The sequence below is a fragment of the Chlamydotis macqueenii genome, chromosome 2 (genome assembly GCF_036417535.1).
Source record: "Chlamydotis macqueenii isolate bChlMac1 chromosome 2, bChlMac1.mat, whole genome shotgun sequence".
Lineage (NCBI taxonomy): Eukaryota > Metazoa > Chordata > Aves > Otidiformes > Otididae > Chlamydotis > Chlamydotis macqueenii.
This window is the reverse complement of record NC_141557.1, coordinates 154,237,541-154,252,612: the sequence shown is the minus strand read 5'-3', so window position 1 is coordinate 154,252,612 and position 15,072 is coordinate 154,237,541. Positions and strand designations below refer to the sequence as shown.

The window sequence follows — 15,072 nt, the reverse complement described above, 5'->3', positions numbered from 1 at the left end:
TGATCTGTTTTGCATGAACACATGCTCATCACTACTAAAAGATAGGAATCCAGTTAATGGATTCCCGTGCTAACATCTCTGTGCCTTTATTGGTATGATCCAATCGACCTGTAATTCTCAGCTTTCCTGGTTGCTTCCCTTTTGCCTGATGACTCTACTAGGCCTCTTCTCTCCTCATACCTTCATTATCACAAATGTCCTGGAAGGCTTTGTTAATTATAACTTTCACTCATTCATTGAAGCCTTCAGGACAAGCTACCTGAGCATCAGCACGCTTGCAGGTGGTAAATGCTTGTGATAAGTGCAGTATTTTGTCCAGAAAGAGATAAAGAGCTGAGCAATTCTAGTTTTTTTTTCCTAATAATTTTATCAATTGGAAATTTAGATATTTCTGTTTAATAATCATAGAATCTTTAAGGTTGGAAAAGACCTCCAAGATCATCAGGTCCAACCATCAACGTAACACCGCCATACCTACTAAACCGTGTCGTGGAGTGCCACATCTACAAGTTCTCCAGGGATGGTGACTCTACCACTTTCTTGGGTAGCCTGTTCGAGTGCCTGATCAGTCTTTCAGTAGCGAAGTGTTTCCTAATATCCAACCTAGATCTTCCCTGGTGCAACTTGAGGCCGTTTCCTCTTGTCCTAGTTACCTGGGAGAAGAGGCCAACACCCGCCTCCCTACAGCCTCCTTTCGGGTAGTTGGAGAGAGCAATGAGGTCTCCCCTCAGCCTCCTATTCTCCAGACTAAACAATCCCAGTTCCCTCAGCTGCTCCTCATTCATGAACTAATTAATGAACCAATGCTATTAGGAAACATTTTTTGAGAAGTCTCTAGCCTTGCTGCTATAGTGTTTTTTTTTTTTTCTCTATTACTTTCATCTTTATTTCTATAGTCAAGTAATTCTGATGAATTTGAACGACTTTTTTTTTTCTTTTATAGCTCAGTGAATTAAGTTGAACTCTCACTCAAAGTCATCTTAACCAGAGCTCTTGACTTCCCCCTCCTCCCCCCCCCCCCCCCCCCAAAAAAAAAATCTATTTTGAGGTAGAATTTTTTAGTGTTCTTAAATGTTTTGTCCTATTTGTTTTCTGTTCAGTTTTTTTTTCAGGAAATTAGCTTTACTTTAATTTTTTTTCTCTCTCTATTCATAGTTCAGTTACGTTCATCCCTGACATGCAGGGCACCAACACCAGTCAGTGTTTGATTTTTTTGTTTTGTTTTGTTGCTTTGTCTTAAAGTACAAACTGAGCAGTCTGCAGTTATGAGAAGACAAAAAAAACCAAACCCATATTTAAAATATACCTAGGGAGAGTGGGTGAGTTTTAGGGCAGTTGCAGCAGCTCTTACAGAGATAGTGCTCTTAACCTTTTTGTTTGTTTGTTTGTTTTTTGTCCTGTGAAGTAGTTGTTGTCCTGAAGTAGTAGCTGTTGCTTACTCCTGAGAGAGTAAAGGGAAGTTGAAGCCAACTGACAAAGGAAAAAACAGATGCTAGTCAAACTTACAGAAATCCTAGTCAAGAGGGAAGCCTCTTTGAGAGAGATACATACACTGGGAAGAGTGGAGAAATGAATTTTTACAGTTTTAACAGTGTCTGACTCTGCTTGTGTCCAGTTCTGTGGGCTGTGAAGAGTCATTCTCACTTGGGTCTCCACTCTGCTTCTTGCCTGTGGTGCTGTAGGCCTTCAGAGCCTTCCCTAGCTAATGTTACTGTTGTTTCCTGTGAAGCTTTATGAGATGCTGTAGTACTCTGTATCTTCTCCTTTAAACCGTACCATTAACAGAATGATTTCACCAGCCTTAACGTAGTGGTTAATAATGTGTATAGCACACTGAGGCTGTCCAAGCAAATGGTTTTCGTTGGTGACTTGAAAATGCCTTCTCTGGAGGTCAGCATGCAAGCCATGGTATTTTTTTCAAGAGCTAATTCTGTGGTTGAATTAAGAATCTTGTGTTATTCTTTCTTTTTAAAGCAAAGTGGAATGCAACTGGAATAATTTGCCAATGTTGTTTTATTGCAACTTTGAGTCTTTAGTAATTATATTTTTTACAGGACATGTGTTCTTATGGATTATATAACGCCCGCAGCCCTTTTCCCTAGAAACACGTTTGTTGCCAAATAACTGTATTCCCTATTTATTTATATGCCTAAAGATAAAATATAGTTCTACATTCTATTTTTTAACCTATTTTTCAGCAGTCACAGTGGCATATAGATTCAGAACTATGTTTATGAAGTAGATCCAGAAAAATAGTACAGTGGCTGGAACAGATGCGTGCTTGCTTCTACAAGGTCATGTAGCATTGCATTTAAGACTCTTTTTGGAGCAAAAGAATGAATTTTCATGATCTCTTTTTCTTTTAAAACAGACTGGAGGCCAAGAACAGAGTGCAGCACTGGCTGTAGGTAAGAACTGCAACTTAACCTGCTTGAAAACTCTCCTGACATACAAGAAGCAAAAATTATAATATATTCAAGTGCAGAAAATGGAACTGTGATGAATGTTAGCAATTTTCTCTTGAAGAACTCCTTTTCCTCCATTTGCTTCTGCAACTTTTGAAATTTCTCGTGTTTACTAGGAAGTCCTGGTCCTGAATCTACTCTGAAGATGCTAAACAAGGTTACAGGTGTTTGTTTTTTTGATTGCATGGTACCTCACCACACAGCCTGGTAATGATTTTGAAAACGCTTCACCATAGTGATGTGAAGAAGTCCCATTGATTCAATGAAGGCATTTTTAGTGTGCACAGATTATAATAGTTTGACCACATCTAAGAACTTATCCTGGAAGATTGAGCTTAGACTTCCTGGAAGATGTAAAGAGATAGCATTTTGGTCTTTTTTCTTTCTCAGTCTCTTTAGTAAAATTACTGTGTAACTTCAAATCTTTTCTGAACCAGATGTCTGATGCCAGAAAACCAATATTCTGAACTGTCTTGTAAGAGTTAGCATATGCTCATGTGAAGGTTTTAGCTTTTAATTTTATAACTTGCTACTTGTCATTTAAGATAATGCATAAAGTATGTGTGTTATACTTCATGTTTATGGTGCTGTGTCAGCATAGCTAACTATCTTCTGTCAGATCAGGAAGGTAATGCTGCCAGATGTGAGGTAGGATTTATTTTTCTTCCATTTCTGATTAATCATCAAAAAACTCTTTGAATTCTCAGGAGCTGATTAAATTGATTTGTCATCTGTTTTGTTGACAACAGTAGAAAACATTTCTAAGTTCTATGTCCAAAACTATTTGAATACTCCATTCAGGAATTAAGGATATATGGCATTAAAAATATGTCACTAAAGTAATTGTCCCTTGTTTTAATGCGTGATTTATGTATTAAAATACTTGTTTTGCAGGATTGCTGGTTTTAATAAGATTTGTGTCACATTTTTGTAATTCTTAGAAGAGCTTATAATGATGTTTGATCAAACCAACAGTCCTTCTAGCCCACTGTCTTCTCTCTGTGGGGCTATGGAATGAGTCTAGGAATTAGGCAAGCATACAGCAATATTCTACAAATCTATAAAAAGCTAATAGAAAAACATTCCGTGCCAGCAGCCACAGTAGTACCTTTTTCATTTGGTAGCCTTTACTTCCAAAGTCATGGATAAGTGTATTAGCAAAGTCTCAATTTGAACTAGCGTGAACTTTTATTTACAGCATCATGTGCATTTGCAGAGGATACACTGCAAGAGTCACTAAACTGAGTCAGACCATGTCTGACTAGTCTAGCCAAGTACAGTCTTCAGGAATCACCGTCTATTGAAAGCTTTGGTTAAGCTTCAAAGAATGTTGCTTTCTGTATAAGGTTAAAACTTGAAAAAAAAAAAAAGCTTAATATGCAATAAAACCTGAACCTTCAACTGTGAGCAGGTGCCTAGGAAAGAGCAGGAACAGGGAGAGCATATTTTGACGATGTAAATGTTTTCAGGTCAAGTATTTTTCTGAGCCAGATGTGATTATTAAATGCATTCAGTATTCTTTGATAGTTTTCTGTTCCACATACGTACCTGGTTTTCCCCAAGAACTGCTGCAAACTCCTTGTGAGGTGAGATGAGATGGACTTGTAGAGTTCACGGATGGACTGGTGCAAGGAAGTCATAACTGCACAACATTCTGCATACTTGCTACCAATCTTAACGGATCGCAAGTTTTATAATGTCAGTGGAGAGTAGCAAATGTTCCTTTATTTCCAACAGGTAGATTAAAAGAAATTTTCTTACAATATCTTACACTTATGGGACACCTTTAGTTTGATTTTAAGATCAAAAGAAAATTTGAGGTAAGTTGGGAGAGATGGAAAATGAGATAAAAAGATTATCAGATTTAGCACAGCTAGAAGAATCTAGACCAATGTGGTCTGGGTATTTTTTTTTGTTATGTTTTGTTTTACACTTGCTTTCTAACAACAAAAAAATATCCAGACTCAGTAAAAGTAGTTGATACTGAAGAAGCAACTGGAAATAATTAAAGACAACTGTAGAACCTTGGTCTTGCAAGAAATCTTTTGTGAAACTTTAAAGAAGCAAACCACCATGTTTTGCTTGCCCACAATGGAGTGGGGACCAGTTTCCCACCTCAGCCCTGCCTAATGGATGTCTGTTTTGTTACTGTTTCTGAAAACAGATGGGATGGGGAGAAGTACCAGTGATCCTCTGTTGTGCCATCAGTAACTTGATGTGTTTCATTAGCCTTCTATATCCTGCAAAAATACTTTGTCTGGTGTCTCAGAAAAGGAAACTCCATAAAACTGTCAGAAATCTCTCCTGAAATACAGAAATCTCCCTTTCCAGCTACATGATTTGAAAGGCCATGGGACTTCCCTTCCTCATCAGGAGTTCAAAGCTGGCGTGTCACTGAACTGAATTTGCAGATGGACAGTCAGTGTCAGGTTCATGCACACAAGGTTTGCAGTTTAGTACTGTGGCATTCAGAAAAAATCCCTTCCAGTAGGATATGTCAATTAATATTTATATCCACAATTTGATGACTGAATAATTTGTCATAGTATTGTTAGTGTAGGATTTGCAAGCCAAGTCACTGAAGAGGTGCAACAGTTTGGAGCCAAACAAAAAGAAAACATTTCATTTGAGTATGCGAGCGATGCAGATGCTTGTGCTCCTTGTCCTGGTACGTTAGATGGCAGCATTACCAAGGCCTCAGCGCAACTTCATCCAGCTTGGGTACTGAAACCTATGGGAGTCTGATTCTTGTAGATGGGAATTCAGCTAGTTTGAAAGAAGACGCATTTCCAAATAAAACTAGGCTTGAAGAGGAGTGCTTTTTTACAAGTGAAGTACCCACTAAAAGGTGGCAGATCAGTTGGACTAGACATTATAGTGAAGCTAGAAATTGAAAAGATTTATTTTTTTTTTTTTTCCTAGCAGTTAGCTAAAACTTGCAGGTTTGGGGTGTTTTTTAGTTGGTGGTTTTTTTTTTTCTTTACACTACAGTGAAAAGCTGGCAAGAGAAGGACTTAAACCCAATAGAGCAATAATTTCTGTGTGGTTTTTGGAGATAAGAGCTTGACAACTGTTAAATTAAAGGCTGATATCTTTGAAATACAAAACGTTCTTCATAATGTGGTAGTATAGCACAGTTTTAATAGGCATAGCATCTTTTATAGAGTAAGAAGCTTTTCTGTAAAATAATAAAAAAGCAGTCTGTAAATCTCCCGCATTTCTTGTTAAATGCTTTTTTGCATCTTTATGTACCTCAAAAATAGAATGTTCTCAGCTTACTTTGAAAAAAGATAACTTCAAGATCAGCCACACCTTCCATGATGGTGTCATGGTGTCATTGACTAAATGCGATATTTCGGCTGATCCCAAAGGAAATTTCGGCTGAAAGGAAATTGCAGACTTTCAGAATTGTAAGGTACTAAAATAGTATGAACACATTTGTTAGAAGGTTCCCTTTCTCTGTGAGCTCAAATTGTAAGGTAGTGACCTCTGTTGGAGGAGTTACAGCACTGCAAAAGGCTTTTAAGGTTTCAAACGTTGAAGGAGAAAGCAAAGTGTACTTTGCATTCAAATGTAAATGACCCTGAACTGAAAAAGTAATTTTTTTTTTCTGATGGTTGCAATATAATTGAATTTAAAAGAACATTATGCAGGATTAAATTGAAAGCCTGTTGAGCTTGTATATTTTGAAAGTAAATATGCATATCTAATTATTTTCTAGCCCTAGATTCACTCTTGGAAGAATTGGGCAGTTACTAGTTGAAGGGTAAATCAGAGCAGATATTTGGAGCACAGTCTCTCCCCTTTTCAATGCAAGTTCTGTTTTAAAAATAAGAGTAATCCTTCCAGACAAATAGGGTTTTATTTCAGACTTGTGTGGACATGCTTAGTTATTTTATTGTAGCTCCTGTCAAGTAAGTTATTCAGTGTCAGCTGTGCCACTAGAATATTCCCGAATTAACAAGGCTTTGACTGCCTCTTCTGAAGGAACTGTGGATTCTTCAGTGCCTTTCCCTTGGTTTCCTTTAAGTGGAAAAATGGGCTGAATAAACACTGACCTGACCGTACTTTACAATTCTGGTTTTGAGGAATGTGAGCCTTTTTTCACTAGGCTGTTTTCCATGGCAGGCCTCCATTTGCCTGATATGACAAGTTTTGAATTTGGTTTTGTTCAGAAAGGAGACTTTATTGATGATGTGTGATCTCAAGAAAAAAAAAAGAAGTAACTTCAGTTTCAAATAAAACAGTTTATTGTATCAAAGCTCTGTTTAGCCAAAAGGACTGACATCAGAGGCAGCTTTAAACAGCTTAAACAGCTTTTAAGTAGCCTGGATACTTACTTTCCTATACAGAAATATTTTCTGTCTGGCTGTATAAAGTTCCACTCTTCAGGTAAGACACTGATGGTTGAAGCCCCAGGAATTCAGAGGAGTTCTTTGGGGTGGTGGTTGTTGGGGTTTTTTTTCTGGTTTACATACATTTTATTATTCTTATTATGGTTGATTTGCAATTAGTGGTTTGTGGAAGAATAACCGCTAGGTGTCAGGAGTGGAAAGCAGTGCACAGAGCTTTGCGTGGGTTTAGACTGTGAAGTGTGTCATAAAAGTGTATCTAAAAACTGATGGAATCTTACATTTGCTAGAACAAATTGTGCAGCAATGAATGAAACTGTATTTTATGCAGAACTGATGACTGCAGTGGCACTTTGTATATGTGTTTGATTCAACAGTTAGATGTCAGTATCTGAACATTTCGCTTTAATAATATTACTATAGCTATGATGAGTCCTGAAAATGAGACCAGCTTATCCAAACTCAAACTTGGTTTAAGTTAATAGCATCAAGCTGCTTCTTCCTAAATCCAAAGCTGATAATTTCCATGTGTTGGTGTCTTTTCGAGACTGTGAGTGATAACTACTATTTTTTACTGTTACCTCAATAATTATTTCTTCTCTAGATAATGTATTTCATTACTTGTGATTTTGCTTAATGACAGATCTTTATTACTTTAAACACCATGGATAACAATAGTAGGAATTAGAATGTGTCAAAGGGCATTCTTGTGGTTTAATGCCAGCACCACCCAGCCACTCGCTCACTCCCCCCTGGTGGGATGGAGGAGAGAATAGAAGGGTAGAAGTGAGAAACTTCATGGGTTGAGATAAAAACAGTTTAATCATTGAAATTAAATAATAACTTTAAAAATTGTAATGAAAATGAATTAAAAAGAGAGAGCGCAAGAAAAACAAGTGATGCAAATTAAAGCAGTTACTCACCACCAACTGACCAATGCCCAGCTGATGCCCAAGCATCATCCCCCCTACCAGCCACCCTCCCAGGTTTATTGCTGAGCATGATGTAATGTGGTATGGGATATCCCTTTGGTCAGCTGGGGACAGCTCTCCCAGCTCTGTCCCCTCCCAACTTCTTATGCATCCCCAGCCTGCTTGCTCGTGGGACGATGTGAGAGGCAGAAAAAGCCATGGTGCTCTGTAAGCACTGCTCAGCAGTAACTAAAACATCCCTGTGTTATCAACACCGTTTCCAGCACAAATCCAAAACATGGTCCCATACTTGCTACTATGAAGAAAATTAACTCTATTCCAGCCAAAACCAGTACAGGCATCCACACTTCTCTATCACTTTTGAGAAGAGAAATAAGTGTGCATTAGACTGGGAAAAACATGGTTGCATCCAAGGAAAATGTTACGACTTTCTGAAGAGTGATCCCCACAATGCAGTTTCCATCTCTGCAGCACTCTCTAGCTTTTAAGGTTGAGGGCAGATAACGTTCTCGCTGCCTGCGAAGCTTAACTGCTTCACGCAGAGAGAAAACGACACTGGCTTCTATAGGCTGTCTGCCCAGTGATACTGTGTGTTGCTAAGGGCTGCCTTGGATTCCAGATGATGTGGGCAGCTGCCTCCTATTGAATGTCTCTTTCTTTTTTTTTTTTTTCCTTTTTTTTTTTTTTTCCCCCCTCCCTTCCTCCCTGTTCATGGCTAGATACTATAGGCAGAAATTGTTCAGTAAGCCTTGAAACAATTGCCAGGCTGATAGGATTATCGTTCTAGAAAAACAGTATAGGGAGGCATTCAGCTAGGCTTTTTTTTAATACTGTAGTGTTATACTGTAACATAGGACTTCTAAAGCTATAAGTGTTTTTTGCTTACTGGTTTAACAAAATATCTATGAATCAGAGGTTTATGCCACGCGTACGTGACTAATTGAAAATTTTAAATTCAGTCTCAGAAAGAAAATGTCTACTCTGTCATTAGATGTGCTTTCTGTATTGTGTTGCACTTAATTTCCTACCCCACAGCATGGATATGAGGTTTTTGTGGAGAACACTTTTCATACTCTGGATGTTCCTGTTCAGTCTTAAGCTGAAATAAAAGTAGTCTTGGGAATAGTGTATGCTTTTCCAAAAGGTGAGCTGATGTTTTCTTGAAGCAGGCATTCTTCAAGGGTTGCAAACACATTTTTTACCTGTTTATTTAACTAGTTTATTTAAACTAGTTTGAAAGCATGCTATTGTTCCAATATGACAAAGCAAAATTAAAAATGTCACTTACAAATGTCTTTGTAATATTTTACCCTTAGTTTTCCAGCTGCTCACCAGTTGCAAGCAAAATCCTTGTTAATGTACAGTTTTTCTTTCAGATACGAGAGGGGGAAATTTCTTTAGTGCTCCAGTGAATTTAGTTGCATCATGTATTTCTATTAAATTTCCCCTGGGCTTAGCTTAGGAAAAAAAAAACAACCTGAAATGTGTCAGGGATGTTTCCAGCATGAAGGGCATGCGTGCAAGGCTTGTTTTGAAAATATGCCTTTGCTTTCCGCTTGTCTGATCATGACACTACATGAAACATCATACAACCCCATAAGGCTGTAATGGGCCAAATCATTGTAATCAAATGTGGCGTTCCGTATGTCTTCCTCTGCAAGTAGGTCAAGTTTAAACCATGTTCTTGGCTTGCGCTCTGATTTCCCATAACCTGTTCCACGTGGCTCAAGTATTGTGCTGGAGCACAGAGTACGCCAGGAGGAATTCTGGGCAGCTTCACAGGGACAATCAGTTTTTGGACAGACTAGTGGGATTTTTCTGCTCTGATTTAGTGATGTAGGATTCATGGCAAGATAAAACTTCAGTCATCTAAAGGATGCTTTTACGAAGTCTTACACTGTTAGCTTACCTAATAAGTTACCTTAAGGCACTACACTAAAATCTTAAAATCTGTAAGACCTCTGGGACAAAACAGTTTGCAAATTTTTAAGTATACTGTATTCTGAATGAGAATACCACATAAAATAAGGCAGAGGTTGGCAATCTGAAGCTGTGTAAGAACAGCTAGGTAGTGATCTAAACTGTACTTAAGCCTGGGCATGTAAGTATTTTGATGTTGGTGACAGCAGTAAGCAAAATTCTTCTTGATAAGGATAACAACTTCAGTGTGGATTTTGTTGCAGTTGCATTGGAACAACTGTGGGTAAAAAGGTGTGTTAGCACCCACAAAAATCACCACTTGTCAATATTCTGTGTCAACTATTTGTCTCAGAGACAAAGCCCAGTTGTAGGATTTAAAACTCAGTAGAAGTGCTTGCTGTTGGCTTTGGTCTTTGTACAGGCTCAAATCTTTCTTGAATCGGAGCTGACTGTGGCAGTATGCTCAAGAAGGATGCAGTTCGTGCTGGGAGATGTCATCAACTAGGCAACAGTAGCTCAGCATGAGGGCTAGTTAACTTGGAAGCACATCTGACTTTCTAAAACAGTAGTTGTACTTGCTCCAGCTGAAGTTGCGGACTTTAAAGGAAATTGGAAGAGTGCTTGGTAAATCAGTACTGATTTCGCATGCCACTGTGATGGTTAGTTACCAAGATAAGTCTTCATAGAACTACCAGAGTCTTCTGTGCTGGTGATGCTTTTACAAGTCATCAAATAGAAAAGGTCCCTGAAGATAGCTGTAATGGCTGGTTTTGTAGGCTGTTTCTTTTATTACATGCAGATTATCATCTTTAATATTAGAGCCAGTAGTGGACCTTTTCAGGTGTTTTGGGCACAGCAGAAATGCAAATGACAAGCAGTCTTGACTAAAACAAGTATCTCTGGTAGATCTGGATCTGTCAGGAGCATGAGGTATCTTTGAGCTAGGTTACTTTACTCCAGATTGAGTCACCTATTCTGCTGACATAGCAGCCTCTCAGAAAAGGTCAGTTTTCATTTTTTTCCCATTATAGGGTTCTACATGAGTGCAGCAGGTCAACTCTTCTTGCTGCTTAGCTACACCTTTTGAAAGAGAAAAACGTTCAGAAGTGTAGAATCCGTCTAACCTGAGCCATTGCGTGTTGACCTGAAGCTGCTTACACGCAGCTGGGAAGTTCCACACTGAGACACCATGGTTTTATTTCTAGAAGGCCATTTCAGAGCTCAAGATACTAGTGCTTAGCTTTGCCAGAAGAATAAATTCCTATCTGTTGGATCCTACACTTATTACCTTGAATGGTAAGGACAGAAGAAATGCTATATTAATTGTATCTTCTCAACTTAGACAAAAGTTGAGTTTTAAAACTCTTTTTCTAGCTTCTTAAAGTCTTTTTTGCTTACAACTTGAAGGAATGGTCATTTCCACAGTTCTTAAAACACAGCAAATCTTCTGGTGTTGTAGAATACTTGAGTAACTGTTAGAACTCATCTTGATACAAGTTTCAGAAATATTATGTTTGTCCAGCTTCTGCTGGATTTCCATTCACTCCATAAAACCTGCATCTAAGGGAATGTTCTGTTAAGAAAAGAAGTGTGATCTCATATCTTTCAGAACCTGTGATGTGACCGAAGTTTGTCAAGATACTTTTAGGATGCTGAATGCACAAGGGAAGAGGTCTGTTACAAACTTTATTACAGACAAGAGTTCATGTAGTTTTGTATTTACGTAAATTGAAATGTATTCATAGAATCATAGAATGGTTAGAGTTGGAAGGGACCTTCAAAGGTCATCTAGTCCAACCCCCCTGCAAGGAGCAGGGACATCCCTGACTAAATCAGGTTGCTCAGAGCCTCATCCAACCTGGCCTTGAACGTTTCCAGGGATGGGGCTTCCACCACCTCTCTGGGCAACCTGTTCCAGTGTTCTATAACTCGCATCGTAAAAAAATTTTTCCTAATATCCAATCTAAGTCTACCTCCTTCTATTTTGAAACCATTACCCCTCATCCTATCACAACAGGCCCTACTGAACAACCTCTCTCCATCTTTCTTGTAGGCCCCCTTGAGGTACTGGAAAACTGCTATCAGGTCTCCCCGGAGCCTCCTCTTCTCCAGGCTGAACAGCCCCAACTCTCTCAGCCTGTCCTCATAGGAGAGGGTCCTCCAGCCCTCTGATCATCTTTGTGGCCCTCCTCTGGACCTTCTCCAACTGGTCCATGTCCTTCTTATGTTGGGGGCTCCAGAACTGGACACAGTACTCCAGGTGGGGTCTCACCAGGGCAGAGTAGAGGGGTAGAATCACCTCCCTCGACCTGCTGGCCATGCTCCTCTTGATGCAACCCAGGATGCGGTTGGCCTTCTGGGCCGCAAGGGCGCATTGCCTGCTCATGTTGAGCTTCACGTCCACCAGCACTCCCAAGTCCTTCTCCTCAGGGCTGCTCTCGATCCATTCCCCGCCCAGCCTGTATTTGTGCCTGGGATTGCCATGACCCAGGTGCAGGACCTTGCACTTGGCCTGGTTGAACTTCATGAGGTTGGCACAGGCCCACCTCTGCAGCCTGTCAAGGTCCCTCTGGATGGCATTCCTCCCTTCCAGCGTGTCGACGGCACCACACAACTTGGTGTCATCAGTGAACTTGGTGAGGGTGCACTCTATCCCACTGTCCATGTCGCTGACAAAGATGTTGAACAGGGCTGTGCCCAAAATGGACCCCTGAGGGACGCCACTCGTGACCAGTCTCCACTTGGACATTGAGCCATTAACCACCGCTCTCTGAGTGCCTTCATTCTATATATATCTCATGTTGTCATCTTGTTGCTGTCATAGTTGAACTACCCATTCTCATAATCTTCAGTTTCTCTGTTTTTCTCAGAGAGGCTGTTCACTGAACTGTTACCATTAGTTAGTTGCGTCTTCTGCTTCAGTTTGTTCCGTATCTAATGTTTCATTGTAGTGCCAAACCTTTTATTGTGCTTCTCTATTTGTTAAACTCACTCCCAGAAAAGAAACCATATGTTCTTATTCAAAAACTTTTCTGAGGGGTAAAGGTCTCAATGAACGTTTTTGTGTTGCAAAACAGAGTCCCTGACCCCTTACTCATTTTAATAAGTGGTAGGGATTCAATTACACAATCCGTTCTACAGTGGCTGTGTGCTCTTCTGTGAACTTATCTTCAAAATATTTCAACCCTATAAGCATGCCCCTGCTCTCACCTTCAGAAGTAATGTTATCCAATATTTAAACCACATGCATGCCCTTGTAAACTCTTAGGAGACTGGTTAATATCAAAATAAAGGCAAAACCTACTTAGAGGCATTTACTTGAGGTATTGAAAATATTTTTGTGGAGGAGAGGACATTGCAGCTGAAGAACTGAAGCATGGCAGTAATTGTAGGTGTAGTTAAATTTCTCTTTAGGTAGTTAACACCACTGCGGTGTATTTGCTACTCGTTAACGTTGGAATTGAAATATGTAATGTGCTGTTCTGAGATAGCGGTTTGGTTTTTAAATCTGAATCTACAGACCCAATCACCACTAGGAAGCTTGTACTTTTGCCTTTTTATTGACCCTGTTGACATTTTTTTTAAGAATGCCTCTATTTCAGCTTTTTCCAGATTATCAATGTCTTTATTGGGGAGTGGACTAAGTGGCTTATTCAATTCTGTGTTACAGAATATGCTTACGAGACAAGAAAAAGCAATTTCTCTGCTTTCTGATGTTGCTTGTTTACACAGCCTGGGTGCATTTGAAGAGTTCACTAAGCTATGGAATAGAAAGCGCTGGAAAAGCTGCTTCTTTGAAGAAGCATGTTTTGGTAAATTAGTTTTTAAGATAAGTGTCTAAACTGGACACCCTACTTTAAAACTTCCTTAAATAGTAAGTGTTTCTCTCTGGCTCAGAAATCTGACTCCAGAGGACTAAGTGCAAATGCTTAGGAAGCAGGACTTGCATTTTCTTGAGTTTCAAGGAGAAAGCTGGATGTGCAAAAAAGCAAGTGTACAGGTGATGAAGTTCTATGTACAGGATCTACTGTGATGGGTTGGATTGTGCTCAGAATTTCTTTTCTGAAAATCGAGATTTTTAACTGTTGCTTGGTCATTCTGTAGAAGTTGGGGCAAAGACTAATGCATCTAGTTTTTGAAGCAAAGGCTGAGTAATTTTCAACAATCTAGGATTAATTCCCGCTTCTTTTTTTAGCTTTTGTTGATTGTATGAGTTGCTGCTGAATCTTGTGGATCCTGAAAAATAAATCACATGCTGTTCTTAGTTTGCTTTTCTCTGTTTGCTTTTCTCTCGCAAACCAGTTGTATTTTGCTTATGGAACTCAAGAAATCTGTCGACACAGGTTCTGAAAATTTGTTTTGCCAGACAATTTATTTTGACTTCACATTGCTTCAGTTTTCTTCATTCTTAATAAATTGATGGTTCTTGCTGTCATGCTACCTCCCTCCAGGTAAGCATCAGTCTTCAGTAAAAGTACAAATCAGGAAAAAAAGAGCATACACTGGTAGGTTGGTATAGTTACACTGATTAGAAACGTGATATTTTAGATCTTATGCCTGAATTCAAACATCAAACTGTTGATCGCTTATTCTTAAATTATTTGAAATCAGATTTTTGGGTAGTGTCTTGTGTTCGTCTTGCAACAGCACTCCAGTGAACTGGTATTTCAGGGCAACGGTTCTTAAGTTTATTTTCAGCCTCTGTAAAACATGGGAGGGTCCTTGGAAAGGGTGCCTTGTTATGGAATGCAGTTTTTGTAGTCCTACTGAAGGTGTTGATTTCTGAAACTTACTGTAATGTTTGAAACAGTTTTGTTAATTTATCTGACCTCAAGTAATCTGATAACTACTTAATTTTTCTTTGACTATTCCTTTCTTTTAGCTGGGGTGTGACAACAAGCATAAGAAGAACTATTGAAACCTGATTATCTCCTGTTTTTGGAAATGTCTAATTTGCATTTAACTCATCGCTTCACATAATTTAACAGGAAAAACTATTAATTGATCACCGTTTATTACTACTAAGAGGTTTTCCAAAATTCTTTTTGGATTATGGAGAGAGAGTTAAAAAATCAAGCTTATGATGACACTAGTTCCATTTGAGGTTGCTTTTGTCCTGAGCAATAATGACTGTTGACTGTGAGTTGCTGCAGTTTTGCAAAACAATTGCTCAGTCATCATAGGTAACATATTCTTTAAACCTATTAAGCAAAGATGTAAATGAGCTAGTAATTCAGATTTTTATTTTTGTCAAAGCTATAACTCTTAATTTTTTCAACAATCGCTCCTCCCTGAGAGGAAGGGGAGTGGAAGTGCGCTGTACAGTGCACATTTTCTACTTCCCATCAGAAGGTGGTGAATCCAGTGTGCAGAACCCAACGGGAGCCCTGCTCCAGTGAGCAC

The 15,072-nt window shown here is 39.1% G+C and overlaps 1 protein-coding gene across 4 annotated transcripts in view; it reads left to right on the top strand.

Moving 5' to 3' along the window:
* The window catches only part of CYRIB (CYFIP related Rac1 interactor B), a 99,945-nt gene that overhangs the window by 66,683 nt on the left and 18,190 nt on the right, over positions 1 to 15,072 (top strand). For all 4 annotated transcript variants that reach the window (XM_086741271.1, XM_086741273.1, XM_086741270.1 and 1 more), the window contains exon 3: positions 2,372 to 2,408. The gene's annotated coding sequence lies outside the window, so the exon portion shown is untranslated. The remainder of the gene's footprint in view (positions 1 to 2,371; positions 2,409 to 15,072) is intronic.